Consider the following 18894-nt stretch of genomic DNA (forward strand, 5'->3'; position numbering starts at 1 on the left):
AACATACTCCAGTGTTCTTGCCTGGAGAATCCCACGCACAGAGCCTGGCAGGCTACAGTCCATGAGGTCAGAAAGAGACACAACTGAGCAACTGAGCACAGCACACCAATTTCCCTATAATAATTAATCAATAAATACTGTTACAAGACACTTCCTTGCTGGTGGTTGGACAACTGTTGGCAGTTGTTGGACAATTGTCTTTGGTCAGACAGCAACATCCTGCAGACGTTGTCTTTTCCATATTTTACAGGTAAGAGGAAGAAAGCATAACCCTTGATGGCCTTTGCTGCTGCTCTGCTTCTGTTTTGCTTCTTTTTTTACAGCAAAAATTGTAGCTGCTTTCAATTTCAAGGTTTTTGTAACAAGTATATGGGAAAATAGCATTTCATTCTGTCATTTATATTTAGAAATGCATCCAGTTTGGAGATGGGCAAAATACTCCAATAAATTAAAATTGCACTTTTTTGCTAGTTCTTGTGTTTTACTAGTTTTTACTAGTTGCTGTGTGTCTGGAATCACAGTCCTCCCGCACCCACCCCCCAAGAAATACTTTTTTTTTTGAAGAAAATAAAAGGAATAAGGTGAAAATGGCCTTTGTTTATTTTTTTTAATTTTATTTTATTTTTAAATTTTACATAATTGTATTAGTTTTGCCAAACATCAAAATGAATCCGCCATTTAAGGCACATTTCTTGACTGACTTATTTTCAGTTTTATATATATGCTAATAAAAAAAAAACAAAAGTAATGGATTTCTGGAATGAGAATAAGAACAACCCCCCGCCCCCCCCCAAATTAGTGAGTTTCTGAAAAACTAACGTAGCTTGTGATTTTACCTATTAACTACCTGATCATTATAATGTACGTTTGTCCTCACCTACTGAGTTTTAAGTGCAACTCGTTGTACTTAATCATTGTCTAAGATTGTTTGAGCATTTGCTCCTTGACCCAATTTCTTCTCGAGAGAAGATAATTTTTTAGAAGAGAAGCCGTCTGAACTGCCGTCGAGTTAAACAAGTTCTGTGCGCAGTGAAGTCTTACTGCAGCCATCCACCCCAGGAGGGTCTGTTCTGTAAGGGTGTGTGTTTGGAGGCCTCCCTATGGAGAACAGAGGTTCCTTTGCTGGGACGTAGTTTACAGCTGATGGAGAAGGAGTAAGCAGAGGAGAAATGATGATGAATGCGTGCTTGTTGCCACGGAAAACTCTCTCCAAAGGGCTCACACTAACAGAAACAAAGGCCAGTTGAAAAGGCGTTGACCTCGGCCTGGACCAGGTGAGCCTGCCGCACCCGCGCCTCCTGGCCGGGCCTGCAGAAGCCCGGGCCGTCCCCGAGCTGGCAGCCAGGGTGGTCGTCTGTGTGCAGAACCGAAAGCAAACAGGGGCAGGCTGGAGCCAGATGTGGGGGCTTCCCGGTTCACTGACGGCTCCTGGGGTCCTGGAGTCAGAGCAACCGACGCGCGTTCCTGCTTTTCACCAGGAAACATGGAGACTGGAGACCCAAGGAGTCTGATGAGCCCCTGGTCCCCAAAATGGTCTCTTTAAGTCACAAAAGATGCCAGGTTCTCTCTTCTCCAAGACTCATAATAAAACGCAAGTATCTCTGATACACAACAGCATCCGTCTGTTGTTTAGCTGCTCAGTCATGTCCGACTCTTTGTGACTCCGTGAACTGTAGCCCACCAGGCTCCTCTGTCCTTGGGATTTCCCAGGCAAGGATACTGGAGTGGGTTGCCATGACCTCCTCCAGGGGATTTTTCTGACCCAGGAGTCGAACCTGTATCTCCTGCATATCAGCATCTGTTACTTAATCTAAAATTAGTATAAGTGAAGTGAAGTCGTTCAGTCGCGTCCAACTCTTTCTGACCCCATGAACTGTAGCCCACCAGGCTCCTCTGTCCATGGCATTTTCCAGGCAAGAATACTGGAGTGGGTTGCCATTCAGTTCAGTTCAGCTCAGTCGCTCAGTCATGTCCGACTCTTTGCGACCCCATGAATCGCAGCACGCCAGGCCTCCCTGTCCATCACCAACTCCCAGAGTTCACTCAAACTCACATCCATTGAGTCAGTGATGCCATCCAGCCATCCCATCCTCTATCGTCTCCTTCTCCTCCTGCCCCCAATCCCTCCCAGCATCAGAGTCTTTTCCAATGAGTTATTACCTTCTCCAAATTAGTAGAGTGAAGCTGGTAAGTCAACGGCTGGCTCCACCTCGTGGCCTACGATCCATTCATACATTTTCCATGAGATCCTTTCTAAGCCCTCATCCCTGAATGAGTTCTAGAGATTGTGGCACCAACTCTTTCTACTTAGTGGAGAGAATTTTTATTATTACTTCTATAGAAAAATAGAAATAAAATTCTTGTTTTCTAAAGCATCTAATTTGATCTTGTCCTCTTCTCCACCCAGCTCTAAAATCAAGTTTGGTTTTTTTGTTTGTTTGTTTTTTTGCTCAAACCACTTGGCATGTGGGACCCTAGTTTCCTGACCAGGGATCAAACCTGTGACTTGGTGATTGGAAGCGTGGACTCTTACTCACTGGATCACCAGGGACGTCCCCCTTTGCGTTTTGTTTCTGTTTTAATTTGACTGAATAACTTCACCTTTATGTCCTTATTTCTAAAAGTACATCCCGGGTTGTATGAAATTCAAAAATATAATTATTATTGACTATAAAAACAAACTGACTTTTACACATAGTTCAGTTTCCAATTGGGCCCTGATCTTACCTTCGAGCCCTGAACACTTTATTGATGTTCTCTACATCCCAGTCAAAATGAAACCAAATTTTGTTTTCCCTCACCGAGAGTCTGTTGACTGAAGCCACTAAATCACCCTGTTTCTGACCTCCGCTCGAAGTTCAAACCCTTTTTCACAGCCATTAACTTTCTCCGCATCCCACCAAGCAACATGTGCTGTCTGTGGCTTAATCTCTTCCATCCTGGATGGCTGAGCAGCCTTCCTTCCATCTGATGTGGGCTTTGCTTCTGCCTGAAAACCTCATCCATGGAACCCCATTGGCTCATTTTGTTTACCTGTGAGATAATTTAGAATAATTTTTCCCCCACAGAAAAGTCTTATAGTTTGCTTAGAGATTAAAATAAGAGATAGCAAGATTGCTGGCAGTTCAGTAGCAAAGAATCCATCGGCAATGCAGGAGGTGCAGGAGACCTGGGTTTGATCCCTGGATCAGGAAGATCCCCTGGAGAAGGAAATGGCAGCCCACTCCAGTATTCTTGCCTGAGAAATCCCATGGACAGCAGACCCTGGTGGGCTACAGTCCATGGGGTCGCAAAGACTCGGACACCACTGAACAATTTAGCACTCATGCAAGATTGGAATGATGTATTCACAGGAATATCCTTTCAAGTAAGTCTTAGTATACATATTCCTCCACCCCATATTTCTTCCTTGTTTCATTGCTTAGTCGCTTGTTCATGTCCAACTCTTTGCCGCCCCATGGACTGCAGCACACCAGGCTCCTCTGTCCTCCACTATCTCCCAGAGTTTGCTCAAATTCATGTCCATTGAGTGGGTGATGCTATTGAACCATCTCATCCTCTGCTGCCCCCTTCTGCTATTACCTTCAGTCTTTCCCAGCATCAGGGTCTTGTCCGATGAGTCGGCCTTCACATGAGCCAAATTCACATGTGAGAGTCACTAACAGTCAGTGGAATCAAAATGCCTTTTGATTAGCACACATCTTCAGTGTTCTGAATCACTGCACTGCATCAAGGGCCATGCTTGCAGAAATAAGCTGGAAAGGAGTGAAGAATAAACTAAGAAACTGGAGACGTAAGCTACATTTTTTTTTTTTTGCCTATTAAAGGTAAGGGCAAACTGCATCTTGTAATTCTGATTTGTAATCCTTATTCTGCCTATTTTTAAAAATAATATTAAAGCTAATGTGTAGTGCTTATTGCTAGATCCTAAGTGCTAAGATATTCATCTCCCTTGTCTCAGTTGGTTCTCACAAACATGATGAGGGCAATTATTATCCCATTCACCGGATGAGCAAACAGAGGCACGGTGTTTCAGGAAAATAATACCCTCCTCTTCTATGCTGTTGGGTCCCTACATTGTCCTTCTCGGTCTTTCTGCTGATATAGAAACTACTAGGAAATTCAGAAGGCATAGAATATCTATTTTGTGTTTCTTTGGAGAAAATAAAACCTTATTTTAACCATGATTCTTTTAGGTTGAAAATGATTTCTTTCAGTCTCTTAATGCTTTAGTTAGATTATGGGTTGCTACATTTGACCTTGGGCTTCGCAGGTGGTGCTGGTGGTAAAGAATCTGCCTGCAATGGCGGAGATGTGGGCTGGATCCCTGGGTGGGGAAGAGCCCCTGGAGGAGGAAATGGCAGCCCACTCCAGCATTCTTGCCTGGAGACTCCCATGGACGGAGGAGCCTGGCCGGATACAGTCCAGAGGGTAGCAAAGAGTTGGACATGACTGAGCACTCGTGCACATTTGACCTTTGCATTTAAAAATGGACAGCTTGCAACTTCTCTGCCTCCTTCCTTCAGAAGTGTAGTATGTGGGGACTTCTCTGGCGGTCCAGTGGTTGAGACTTCCCCTTCCAAAGCAGCAGGTGTGGGTTCAAACCCTGGTCAGGGAACTCAGATCCCACATGCCTGGAGGCCAAAAACCAAAACATAAAACAGAAGCAGTGTTGTAACAAATTCAATAAAGACTTTTAAAAAATGGTCCATACTAAAAAAAACCCACAAAAAACAAACCTGTAATATGTATAGAAACATGAGAAATATGTGTGAAGAGGCAGATGACTTTTGAAATCTCCTTGACTCTATTTGCTCCTTGAGCAAAAATGCAATTGTTATTGATTCTCAGCTGATGCTTAAAAAATTCAATTCCTCCAAATTAATTCTCTTTCTAATTGGAGGTTCCAGCTGCCATTGGATTGAATTTTCCTGTTGTTTACTTGTCCCAAAGTCTCTGTAAAAGGTTTTATTTCTCTAGGCAACCAGCTGGTTTTTCACATAGATAAGGTCAATTAATTTGACCTTTGTTTCAATATGAAATGCATAATAAAAGCTGGTGCCCCACAGACCGGATGTGGCCTTTCAAAAAAAAAAAGCTACTTGCCAGGACAAGGAACAATAATTTATGACCTCATAAACCCCAGTTGCAAGCCTTGTTGCTGAGCATGGCAATGACAAGGGGCCTGTGTGTCTTTATTTATTTATTTTTATTCTGTGTGATAGAAAGCTGAAAACAGAGCCGAGCACCTGCGCCTTGAAGGCGGGGAAATGGCAGAGGCAAAATCCAGGACTGTGGTTTTTCTAAGGATCAAGGACGCTGTTAGAATTTTTGTTTTTCTGCAGCTTGTTTTCTCCTGACAAAAATTCCTACATACAGGCTCAGAGTTTATTATTGCCTTCTGGCTGTAAGATCTCATCATGAAAATGTATTGTGGTTCTGAGAGATGTGCAAACTCGTTATGAAGCAAAGTCGAAAGCAGAACATTTGAGCTGGCATCTACAGTCAATACCCAAATGATTAGTGCTTGCAGTTTGATGGATGGATCTCTCTCAGAAGCTGATTCTAGCACATTTAGGAGGATGTGAGCATTCTGACTTTTGTCTTCCTTTAACTGTGTTAACCACTGTTCTGTATGCCATTAGCGACGTTCATATGGGATATGTTAGGAGTGTTTATTACTTCATGTGAATCTATTATGCCTGGCATTTGTGTCTAATTTTGTTCTACATTTCATACAACCCTGGATGAATCCATTTTGGCTAAATCTTTGATCACATGTCTGATTAAGTCCTAGAAATGGGCTAAGTCAAGACATAAATTAAGAGCTTCCCAGGTGGCTCAGCGGTAAAGAATCTGCCTGCCAAGCAGGAGGTGTGGGTTCAAGCCTTGGGTCAAGAAGATCCCCTTGGAGAAAGAAACAGCAACCTACTCCATTATTCTTGCCAGATGGGCTATACAGTCCATGGGGTCGCAAGAGTTGTACATGACTTTGTGACTGAACAACCACAAAAGAGACAATTTTGATTAAAAAAAAAATTAAAAATAATTTTAATTTTAGTTAAAAAGACAATTTTAAATCTATCAGTTAATGCTTTTCTCATTAATTCCTCATCTCCAGTCACCATATATATAGTGATCCATTATTTTAATTGTTCTTTTGAATAAGCCCTTTGGGGTACCTTAAATTTTGGGTAAAGGATACTGTAAACAAACATTCACTCCTCGAGATATGTGTGTGCGTGGTCCGTCGCTCAGTTGTGTTTGACTCTTTGTGACCCAACTTCATTCCTTTTTATGACTGAGTAGTAACCCATTGTGTACACATACTAATGAGAACCAGCTCTACAGCTCAGGGAACTCTACCTGGAGCTCTGTAGTGACATAAATGGGAGAGAAATTTAAAAAAGAGGGGGTACATGTATACATACAGCTGATTCACTTTGTTGTACAGTAGAAAGTAATGTAATATTGTAAAGCAACTATTCTTTAATGAAAATTAATTAAAAAAGAAGATATTCTGTCTTGGTGTGTGCAGTTTGAAGCATTTATCCTAGGAAAACCATCATAGATATTTTTGCAGAAAATAACTTATATGCATATAAAATGTATGTATATTTTCCCAAAGTTTCTCATATATAGGTAGCTAATTGGTATCATGCATTTTGTTTGCAACCAGTCTTGAATTTTTTTCACCCACATACTAACCATGATTATTTTTGGTTTATGTTTTTTTTTGTGATGCTAAATTTTCTTATTTTTCAAAATTTCAAAAGACAAAAATTGTTCTATCTTTAAAAGTCATTAACAAATGCTACTTCGCAATATCTAGGATGGTTCAGTATTTCATCTTTGTTCGGTCACTGAGTTGTGTCCAACTCATTGTGACCCCATGGACTGCAGCACGCCAGGCTTCCCTGTCCTTCACTATCTCCTGGAATTTGCTCAAACTCATGTCCACTGAGTCAGTGATGCCATCCAACCACCTCTTCCTCTGTTACCCCTTCTCTTCCTACCATCACTCTTTTCCAACGTCAGGGTCTTTTCCTATGAGTTGGCTTTTTCCATCAAGTAGCCAAAGTGTTGGATCTTCAGCTTCAGCATCAGTCCTTCCAATGAATATTCAGGGGTGATTTCTTTTAGGATTGACTGGTTTGATTTCCTTGCAGCCCAAGGGACTCTCAAGAGTCTTCTTCAGCCACACTTCCAACACTTTTTGCTCAGCTTTCTTTATGGTCCAACTCTCACATCTGTACATGACTACTGGAAAAATCATAGCTTTGACTATTTCATCATTAAAGAGGAACAAGTTGCTTTTTCCATATGTCTTCATACAGGGTTCCCCATAGCCCCTTGCCATCAAGACCTGGACCTAGGATTAATGTTGTTAATATTATATTTCAAATGCACTATTAGTTAAATAGATGCTTTGTTGACTGTCTTAAGAACCTAACCACAATTTATATCATCGTTTCCATTGGGAAAACCATATTCCAAGTTTCAAAAAGCTGACATGAAAACAAATCCAAAACAGCTTGTTTGTACGTTTAAGACCATCTATATATACATATATATATATATATTTCTCATTTTTACTACTGAAAACTAGTTGCTGCCCTGAAGTCATTAATTGCCTGAAAATACAATACACCCAATGCTGGAAACTGTGGTCTGCACTGTTTTCGACCTCTAGTTAAGAAAGGCTTTTTCTAGATCTTTGTCCCATATAGAGTATTTTTCTTTTCCCTATGGGAATTTCTTTATTAATTTACTTTTAAAGTTGTCAATCGAAACCACAAATTTACTGATGTAGGTTTGAACTGTGTCTGACAGAAATCAGGGAAATCATATTTAAGATTATTAAATTATCATTCTTATGATTTTTTTTTGTTGGATTGCAACAAAACCTCAGAATAGCTGTCTCTCTCTCCAAAACTCCTGTTATATTGATCTCCAGAGAACTAGCTAGCTTAAAAAAAAAAACAAAAAGAAAGAAAGACTATTATCGGACTGCCTGAATAGATCCGATTGCAGCAAAGCTCACCAAAATATTATCAAATGTGTTCCAGCCATAAAGCTCAGGTAATAAGCTGAGTTTCTAACTGTCTGTGTCCAGACTCTCCTCTCTGATTCTCAGTGGTACTTGGGTCAGGTCAAGAAGAAGAGGTTAAGGTATATGGCACTAAAAGACAGAAAGAAGCATATAAAAGCTTTGTGAGTTTCAGGAACATGAGACTGTCAGTTGTATACAGCAACATTCTCACGACCCCAAAGCTGAACTCTGTAAAAAGGCTTGGCATCCAACTCTTGCCTGCAGAAAATAAAAAGAAAGGAGGGGGGGAGAAAGACCCTCGCCCTGTTCCAACCCACACACAAATGCATGCGCATATCATGTGCAGGCACTGCTTAACCAGGTAAGGATGCACGTAACTGGTCTTTTGCATGATGCGTAACAGAACCTCGAGCCACCAACCCCCGGCTGAAAACAGTCTTCTTTCCTTTAAATTTTGCTTCTCAACAGGACTTGTAACATCCTGACTAGACTGTGCCAGGTTGAATGATGTAATTCTTTGTACTGGCAAACCATCTCCACCTCTGTGTCTTGGAGAGTCTATTTCTAAGGTCAGTCCTATAAAGTCCCTAATGTGTAAGGATGAAAGGTAACTTATGATGTTATATATAACATGTTAATGTATTAGTTGATTTGAGCCTTAGCCCAGCTAACTTCCTCCTTTGAAATCTAGTTTATGGTTTCTCTGCTTTGGCTTTCTTTCCCTTAAAACTGTCAAGAGTAGTACTTGCTTCTTTCCATTGCTGTGGACACCGAAAGACACGCACACCAAGTGACCATACACATTTGGAAAGCTTAGCTCAACGCGAGACTCCAGCTACGTGTACAATCTACATATTAAATCTAATAATTAGCACAGTTATTATTATTATTAAGAGGGCATAGGGCTTCCCAGGTGGTGCTAGTGGTAAAGAACCCGCCTGCCAATGCAGGAGACATAAGAGACGTGAGTTTGATCCTCTGGGTTGGAAGGTCCCCTGGAGGAGGCAACCCACTCCAGTATTCTTGCCTGGAGAATCCCATGGACAGGGGAGCCTGGCGGGCTACAATCCATGGGGTTGAAAGAATTGGACATGACTGAAGTGACTTAACACACGCATACACATACGCACACATGCATGCTGCTAACTGAAGTCATAGACCTAGTAAGAATGACCTGTGAATCTAACATTTAGCTATTTTTATGTTTTCAGTTCCAAAAAGAGATTCTTTTAAAAAACCATTTAATTAAAAAAATTTTTATTGAAGTATAGCTGATTTGCAATGTTGTGTAGGTTTCTGCTGTATGAATATGTATGAATATGAATATGTAGGTTTCTGCTTATGTATATCGTTTTCTGATATTTTCTGGACTACAAAGTGTGTTAGTCTATTCTTGGCCCAGTCTGTTTGTTGTCTAAATGCTTTCTCTCCTCTCTTGGGACTTACTTCGAGTTTTTGCTTTCCTTGACTTTATTTTGTTTCAACCATCTAAATGCCTTTCTTTTTTTGTTCATTTAAAATTTGTTTTTGGCTGCACAGCATGGCATGTGGGATCTTAGTTCCCCAACCAGGGGTTGAACCCACACCCTCTGCATTGGAATCACAGAGTCTTAACCACCACTAGACTGCCAGCGAGTCTCTAAATGTCTTTTAAAATCTCCTCTGAAGTAGACTTGCTTCATGCTAGATTTCAAAATAAGGCTGCAAGATTCATGTGTTTTTCTCACATGCTGCAATTTGATCTTCAGAAAATCGTCCCTTACAGCCCACCTTTGATCTTGTGACAAAATACTGTTCTTTCTGTCCACACAGGTCTGCTAATTCCTTTCCAAATTTTTGTATGATAGGCTTCTGTGTTGCTGATTTCCAGAATCACAAACAAGCCTAATAAAAACATGCAAAAATGCGTATTTACCTCCCCTATTTTTTTCTTGTCAGATATTTTTGCAATTTGATAGATAAATCCATTGCCTCCTCTGTTCATCTCATCCCAAATTCTCAAGGACATTTATTAACTTTAGGTTCGTAAGAATTTTCTGCTAGAATTTATTGTTCTCTTTATGTTACTATTATTATATTTTTATCTATTGTTTTCTTTGTTTGTTTCCCATTAAATACAGACAAGCGTAGTAGATGCTTATTGAATAAATGAATAAGAATTGATGGCCTCCACCAGTTACTTTATTACAGAAATCAGTTAAAGAGTGTGACATGATAAAGGCAGGTATCTATGAAGAATTTTTAAGGGAAATTCTTATTTTTTAAGTTTATTGGAGTATAGATGATTTACAATGTTGTGTTAATTTCTGCTGTACTGCAGTGATTCAAATATACATATATATATTCTTTTTAATATTCATTTCCATTGTAATAAGAACTACTAGACAAGTGCAGGAAAATGTGGCTTTTAAAGGATACTTAATATTAATAGATTATACAATATTCTAGGTGTAGTAATGAATTGATAGAACTTTTCTAAGCTCAAGAACTTAAAGGAAAAGCAATACTAATGAATGAACAGATGAAAAATCTCAAGACGGAAATTCAAACTATAATAAAAAAGAAAATGGTGGAATTTTGAGCAACATTAAAAATAAATACAACATCTACAATGAAAAAAAATCACTGAGTCATTAGGAGTAGTTGGGAGACTGATTACAAATGGGCTAGTAGGTCTAAATATTGATCAACAGAAAATGTCTATTTTAAAAAATTACAGAAAAGAAAATTAACAGAGCCTCCCTGTGCTGTGCTTAGTCCTTCAGTCATGTCCAACTCTTTGCGACCCCATGGACTGTAGCCCACCAGGCTCCTCTGTCCAGGGGATTCTCCAGGCAAGAACACTGGAGTGGGTTGCTATGTCTTCCTCCAGGGGATATTCCCCATCCAGGGATTAAACCCAAGTCTCTCGCATTGCAGGCAGATTCTTTACCTTCTGAGCCACCAGGGGAAGTCTAGTGAGCAACATGGTACAGAGCCTCAGGGACCTGTGTAAAATTACAAAGTGGTTCCAACACACAGATAATTGGAGTCCAATACAGGAAGGAGGCAGGACATGTTTTTAGAGAAATTTCCCACCTTTTTGGGTAAAAAAAAAAAAAATTGTATATCCAAGGAGTTTAATGTATACTGAGTAGAAAAAAAATACAGAAAAGACTATATTTAAGTATATCCAAATCATAGTACTCAAAAGCTAAGACAAAGAGAAATTTTAGAATCTGCCAGAGCAAAAGAGAGAATTCCTTTGGGGATTTGGTTTTATTGTATGGAGTCAACTGATTTCTCATCAGTGTTCAAGAAGACAATGAAATAACATCTTTAAAATGATGGGGTAAAAAAGGCTGACCTAGAATTCTATTTCCACTGAAAGTCCCCTTCCAAACTGATGAAGAAATAAAGACGATTCCATCTAAACAAAGGCAGAGAGAATTAATTGTCATCAACATTTTAAGGATGTTGAAAGGATTTCTTCAGGCTGAAGAAAAATATGGCTGGATGAAAACAATGACATGGGAAATAGCACTGTGCTTCGAAACTCACAGTCTGGTGCAGGAGAATTATCAAAAGACGGCCTGGGAGCCAAGTGCAGCCTGCTGACTGTGTGTGTGGGGTTCACTGGACCAGTGCCACACCTATTCATTTGCATACTGTCTATGGCCGCTTTTGTGCTAGAATTACAGAGTTGAGTTGTGACAGAGATCTTATCTGGCACTTGAGAGGAAAAAAAAAAAAACAAGTCTTATCATAGAGAATGAAAAGCAGAGACCATGATAAAACACAGTATGGGCAAAGTACAAGATAATATAGCCCACGTTTATGCGAAGAGGAAACCCAGGGTTTAATTTAAAAAAATAAAAGCTATGTGGAGTTTTTCACTGGTAAACTGAGAGACTGAAAAAGTGAAAACGTATGAATGTTAGTGAGAAGGCCACTGACCAGAGTCTACACGTCCACCAAGACGGGAGAATGGCTAATGGTTCGTTGATGCCCTCCAGGATTGGATTCAAGAGATGGCATTAATATAAAAAGTATGGTTCTATTGATTTTATTGGCTTTTCCAATTTACTTCAGGGCAAGTTGGATTTTGAATTTATATTTCCCTTGTCCGCACAAACCCTGTAAATAAATAGAGTGCTTGTGGGTGGTTTATCCTGCGATCAGCTTTTATAAGGCTTATTTCCGTAAAGCATTAATTCCTAAAATTTCCTTCACAGAATGGAGATTTGCTGCCAAATCTGTCTGGCTATTAGACTTATAATGGCACAGGTGGGAGTTTAGGGAAATAAACAGTCCCCATAAGGACCTGTTGATAAATTTGAGCTCTGACTTTTCCATCCTTTATAGTCTCTCTCATTTCTGTATCTTTGCACATCTGTGACACTGGAGTTTGGCCCAGAGGAAGAACACACAGTTGAGATGAAGAGCGGGTGCCAAGGATGCTGAATATTTGGAGAAGATGGGATGCAGATGAACATCTGTGCAGAGAAAAGAAAGCCAAGGATGATATTCCTCAACGTGGACATAACTATACAGAATACTACCCCTATAAAAGCTCCCTCTTTCTTTTTTGCCAGAAAGTTTCTTTCTTTTGCGTCAAAGTTATTTATCTGCCCACGCCTCTGCAGGTGTGTGTTTTGTTTTGGTTTACCAATTCGAAGCCACAGGCAAACTTCCTAGGACGTGTATCCATGTTTAAAGTGGGCTTGACAGTCCGATTTTTCCACTGACAGGCACACAATAAAAATCATGTACTGTTACTAGTTTTCTAGGCAGAATCATTTCATCACAATTATCTTCAAATCTCCAATGTTCTGTGCCCTCAAACCCAATTGTCTTTCTTTTCATAATTAAGTCGAAGTGACAGTGGAAGACAGCTGCAATTGGCTTCATGTGGGAGGCGGCTCCGCTTGCGGTGTCACCGTGGAATCATGCTGGCTGTGTGTCAGAATGCTTAAGCCTTTGAATGTAACCAAATTTGTATAGGCAGACAAGGTGCACGTTTATAGGCAAACACACATTTTGTGTGTGTCCGTAACGTGGTACACTTTCCTACAAAGTTCTGATAGCTTAAGCAAGATTTGTAAAAGACGTCTCCAAAATATTGAACAGATGCAAAGGGGGTTTCCTACGAAAGGGCTTTGTTCCCGTGTTGGCCACAGTTTTCTGTAAAGGGCTAGATAGTAAGTATTTTTGGTTTTGCGAGCCATATGGTCTCTGTTGCAGCTATTCAACTCTGCCCTTAGAGTGTGAAAGCAGAGACAATACGTAAATGAACAGGCATAGGTCTGGTCCAATGAAACTATTGATAAAAACAGGAAGCAGGGAGAATTTGGTGCCTGGGCTGCCCTAAACAATTATTCAACGCATTTTATTTATAGCAGAGTATGCCCTGGTGGCTCAGACAGTAAAGAATCTGCCTGCAATGCAAGAAACTTGGGTTTGATCCCTGGGTGGAGAAGATCCCCTGGAGAAGGAAATGGCAACCCACTCCAGTGTTCTTGCCTGGAGAATCCCATGAACAGAGGAGCCTGGTGGGATGCAGTCCATGGGATCACAGAGTCAGACACGACTAAGCAAGTAACACTTTATGCACCATTTTAATTTAAGTTCTTATTCCCTTTCTGACTATTATAAAGTATTACTAGAAATAGAGAGTGAATGTGGTTTATAAAGAAGAGTTTGGGGGTTATTTATGATATCGAACAACCCAATGTGTATTTTATACAGATATAGCAAGTGATGTTTACGTGGAGTATAAGACAAGGCTTCGGTGTCATTTACTCATTTGAGTCCCGTAACAACCCCCTGACTTAGAAAGGACAGGTCTCTGTCTTAGGCCCATAAAGCTTGAAAAGGGGGCTTCCCTGGTGGTCCAGTGGTAAAGAATCTGCTTACCAACGCAGGGGACACAGGTTCGATCCCTGATCTGGCATAATCCCACAGGCCAAGGAGCAGCTAAGCCCACGCACCACAAATATTGAGCCTGTGCTCTAGAGCCCGGGAATCACAACCCCTGAGTCTACACGGCCTACAGGCTGTGCTCCTCAACAAGAGGGACCACTGCAATAAGAAGCCCCCACACCTCAACCAGAGAGGAGCCCTGCTCACCGCAACTAGAAAAAAACCCACACGGCACTGAAGACCCGGCACAGCCAACAAAAAAATGAATAAGTGAACTTTTAAAAAGCATTTAAAGGCTCAGTGCCCCCCCATATCAGAAATGCAAAACATAGAATCAGGTTTTGAAAGCTTCCATTTGGGTACTAAAGTTTTTCTTTGGAGCAGCAGGCCGTTTGGGGAGCTGATTTTTGGTGATATTTTGATTGCATACAAGTGGCCCTAATTCAGCTCCTGATTTGCAATTACTGTTAGCAGTGAAAAAGAAAGTAAATATTTTCTGTATCATCAAATCAATGGAGGCAGCAAGAATGAATCATGCAAGAAAAAAATAGAAACAAGCGTCAAATAGTGATGTCTTCCTTAATAACAGTGTTTCTTTGCCTGAATTGTAGACGTAATTGCCTCCATGAGCCACATGGCTTCCTCTCAGAGACAACACCTTAATAGCCTTTTATGTGAAACTCTGAAACTTCAAAAAGAGTCTGAAATGATTCACTCCTAGCCAGCTGGCTTTAGAGCAATCTGTTATGTATGCTTTGGCTTCTGTACAATTTAACTGTTATAACTTTTGTTACATAAAAAGCTGAAAAAAGAGATAAACTACTGCATCAGGATTTTTGATACAGACACTGAGCCATCGACAAAGGAAACCATATTTGTGGATTATGTCCATAGCCCTCTTGACTGCCTAAGAACTAATCACCTTATAATATTACCATCTAATATAACCATCTGTATTGATGGTTTTTCTCCAACAAGGGCAAAATGTTTTGGAGAAACTGTCTGAATATCTTTACCACATTGGTCTAAGATCACAGGGTTTACAATTTCCATTCTTTTTTTTTTTTTTAAGGACTCTTTTAGAGAAAACCAAGTTAAACTATTTCACAGTTGTATGTATATATAAGATCTGAGAATGTTGGCCATTTATAAAGGCTTTGGTGATGCTAAAACTATGTAAATATTAAGATGAAAGCTCTTCATTACTCTAAAGTTAGGTGAAAATGACCTGTATGGGAAAAGGTAGGCAGCTGGGGACACAGTTCCTCATACCGCAGAGATGGCATCACTGATGTGTAAACTGAAAAGGCAATCTAACCGACATAGGAGTCGGTTTTCCTCTGCACACCAATGTCCAGGGTGAGGACTGGGGCTGAATGAAGGGTAAGATCTTGTATTTCCGTAAATATCAAGGCAAAATCGCTACCCTCTTGGACATAAAACAGTCATATTATTCAAGGAAGCCAATTTCATTTCTCAACATATTTAAGAACAGCTGAGGTGGGAGAGAGGCTCAAGAGGAAAGGGATGTGTGTATACAGATGGCCGGTTCATGTGCTGGAGAGGCTAATACAACGGTGTAAAGCAATTATGCTCCAATTAAAAATAAATAAAAAAAAATGCACATTATGTGTCAGTTCCTTAATGTGAGTCACTGGTCTGCTCATCTATTGAGATTGATAAAAGTGAGCAAATGGGTTCCTTATCTTAAAAGGGAGTGCATTATTTTATTTCCCTCAAAGGTTAATGGAAATAGTACTTGGAAAGTAGTGCCATCCAAATTTCATCTCCCTTCATTTATCTACAATCAATGAAATACCAAAACTGCTTACAATAATATCGTCACTTCAGAACATATTTTTTCTTTAAAGGACCTCTGAGGCTCTCTCTAAACCTATTTACAGGGCGGGAATAGAGACACAGACACGGAGAATGGCCTTGTGGACCCAGTGGGAAAGGGGAGGGCGGGGTGATTGTCAGAGTTGGATTGAAATATACACACCCCTGTGTCCAAGAGGGACGGGATATATGTATAATTACAGTGCCCTCCCCGGGTCTGGAAGATCCCCTGGAGGAGGGCACGGCCACCCACTCCAGTATTCTTGCCTGGAAACTCCGCGGACGGAGGAGCCTGGTGGGTTACTGTCCATGGGTTCACAAAGAGTCGGACACCACGGAGGCAACTTAGCACGCGTTTGCATATCTAATTCATGTTGTCGTACAGCCGAAACTTACACTACATTGTAAAACAATTATACTCCAATTTTTTTTAATGTGTGCATCATTTTTTGCAGCATTTTATTTTCATCAGTAGTTAGTGGACACAGTATCTGGAAAGCAGTACTGTTCAAATTTTATCTCCCTTCATTTAGCTCTAATCAGCAAGACACTAACAATGACTGCAATAATATCATCACTTCAGAGCCCTTTTTTTTTTTTAATGATCTCTGAGATTCTGTAAATTATTTTTAAAAGTGGGGTCTGTAGCTAGGGTAGTCAGGATTAGAGTAAGTCAGTTCTGGCCAGCACCATAAAATCATCATGTGTAAACCTCTATACCAGGTCCAATAGTGATGGGTATGGCGTGGGCGTTATGTACGAGGGCCAATACAGAGGGACACAGTAGGAGCTGAGAAAGGCCTTAACAAAAGGCTGTCAGATATGATTTACTGAGCTGGCCTCTGCTGGGCAGGCCTCACTGAGTACTCTGAAAACAAGCTTTCTATAGTGGCAGACTTTTCCATAACCCAACAAAGACGCAGAATTATAGGCAGTTCATAAAAGTGATGTCTTTTCTTTAGTCCTAACAGGGTCTCTCAACAGGGGAGGCAAAACCAATGAAGTGCAAAATATAATATGAAGTCAATTTCCCTTCTTACACAACCCTGAAAATAAGAAAAGATTCTTGTTTTCCTGGGGCTGCTAGAAATCTGAACGTCTTCTGGGTGGCTGGAGGAGAAGACCAGGAGTATTTAATAATATTTTTTAGCTTAATTAGTTCAGGCATTTCATTTGCAGAAAGATTTAGTGCATGTTTCATCTGTTTAGAAGATCACAGAAGTCTGGGTAAGATCATTTTTCCAGATATAGGGTGAGGTAGTTTGAGAGAGGGGTTATGCTTAATGAGATCCACTTTCAAAAAAAATTATATTAGTGGCTGAAGAAAAGGACCAATTCTATGATGCAGGACCAACTCTAAGCACTTAATTTCTGAACACAATGATGTGAGACTTGAGTGACTCTGCTTCACAGCAGAGATGGGTGATAAACACATTTAACTGAATTTAATTGTTTATAAACCGTGCTACTTCTGAATATGTGGCTATACTTGATATTCACATGAAGTGAATACGAATTCAATATATATATATACATATATAAACATGTGTATATATACATGTTCATATGTAACTATATATGTAGCTATAACTCTGGTGAGGTTGGAAAACATAAATGGCATTAAAAATTCCCATTATTCTCATTAAAAGAATATATGACACGGACAATGAAGAGTTCCTTGTTAGCAGACTGTTGAGGTTTGAAAGTTATGTCTCACTTTGCTTTATCATAGGGAGCATTTTACTTTGATTATATACTCTAGTTCTTATAATGTATGTCCAACCCTCCAAGTAAAAATTCCTCTATATCTCTTCTAAGAAATTTTATTTACAAGTTGTAAATTAGCTTGCACCATCCCTTTATACTTACTTGTGACATTAGATTTTTTTTCCAGTTTTTTTAATGTGACAGTTTATTCAGTAATATAGATAATATCTGTTTTAGTTGTGTTGCAAGTGGATAATTCTGTTTTAAATATAGTCAACACATATTTATTTTTAACTTTTTATTTTATATTGATGTATAGTCATATTTCAGCTGGTAAAAAATCTGCCTGCAATACAGGAGACCCTGGTTTGATCCCTGGGTTGGGAAGATCCCCTGGAGAAGGGATAGGCTACCCACTCCAGTATTCTTGGGCTTCCCTGGTGGCTCAGATGGTAAAGAATCTGCCTACAGTGTGGGAGACCTGGGTTTGATCCCTGGGTTGGGAAGATCCCCTGGAGGAGGACATAGCAACCCAACTCCAGTATTCTTGCCTGGAGAGTCTCCATGGACAGAGAAGCCTGGCGGGCTGCAGTCCATGGGGTCACAAAGAGTCAGACACGACTGAGTGACTGAGCAGGCACATAGCCGATTAACAATGTTGTGATAGTTTCAGGAGCACAGCAAAGAGACCCAGCCACATACATGTACCCATTCTCCCCCAAACCCCGCTCCCATGAAGGCTGCCACATCCCACTGTGCTATGCAGGATGTCCTTGTTGATTATCCATTTTAAATAGAGCAGTGTATACATGTCCATCCCAAATACCCTAACTACCGCTTCCCTGCCATCCTTCTCCCCATAAGTTCACTCTCTATGAGTCTCCTTCGGTTTTGTAAGTAAGTTCATTTGTATAATTTTTTTTTTTAGATTCCACATATAAGGGGTGTCATACAGTATTTCTCCTTCTCTGTCTTACTTCACTAAGTCTGTTTCTCAGTCCATCCATGTTGCTGCAAATGGCATTATTTCATTCTTTTTAATGCCTGAGTAATATTCCATTGCCATCACTTCATGGCAAATAGATGGGGAAACAATGGAAGCAGTGAGAGACTGGGGGTTTCAAAATCACTGCAGATGGTGACTGCAGCCTTGAAATTAAAAGACGCTTGCTCCTTGGAGGAAAAGCTATGACCAACCTACACAGCATATTAAAAAGCAGAGCCATTACTTTGCTGATAAAGGTCCCTCTAGGGAAAGCTATTTCACTTTTCACTTTCATGCATTGGAGAAGGAAATGGCAACCCACTCCAGTGTTCTTGTCTGGAGAATCCCAGGGACAGAGGAGCCTGGTAGGAGGCTGTCTATGGGGTTGCACAGAGTCAGACACGACTGA

The sequence above is a fragment of the Bubalus kerabau genome, chromosome 4, assembly GCF_029407905.1.
Source record: "Bubalus kerabau isolate K-KA32 ecotype Philippines breed swamp buffalo chromosome 4, PCC_UOA_SB_1v2, whole genome shotgun sequence".
Lineage (NCBI taxonomy): Eukaryota > Metazoa > Chordata > Mammalia > Artiodactyla > Bovidae > Bubalus > Bubalus kerabau.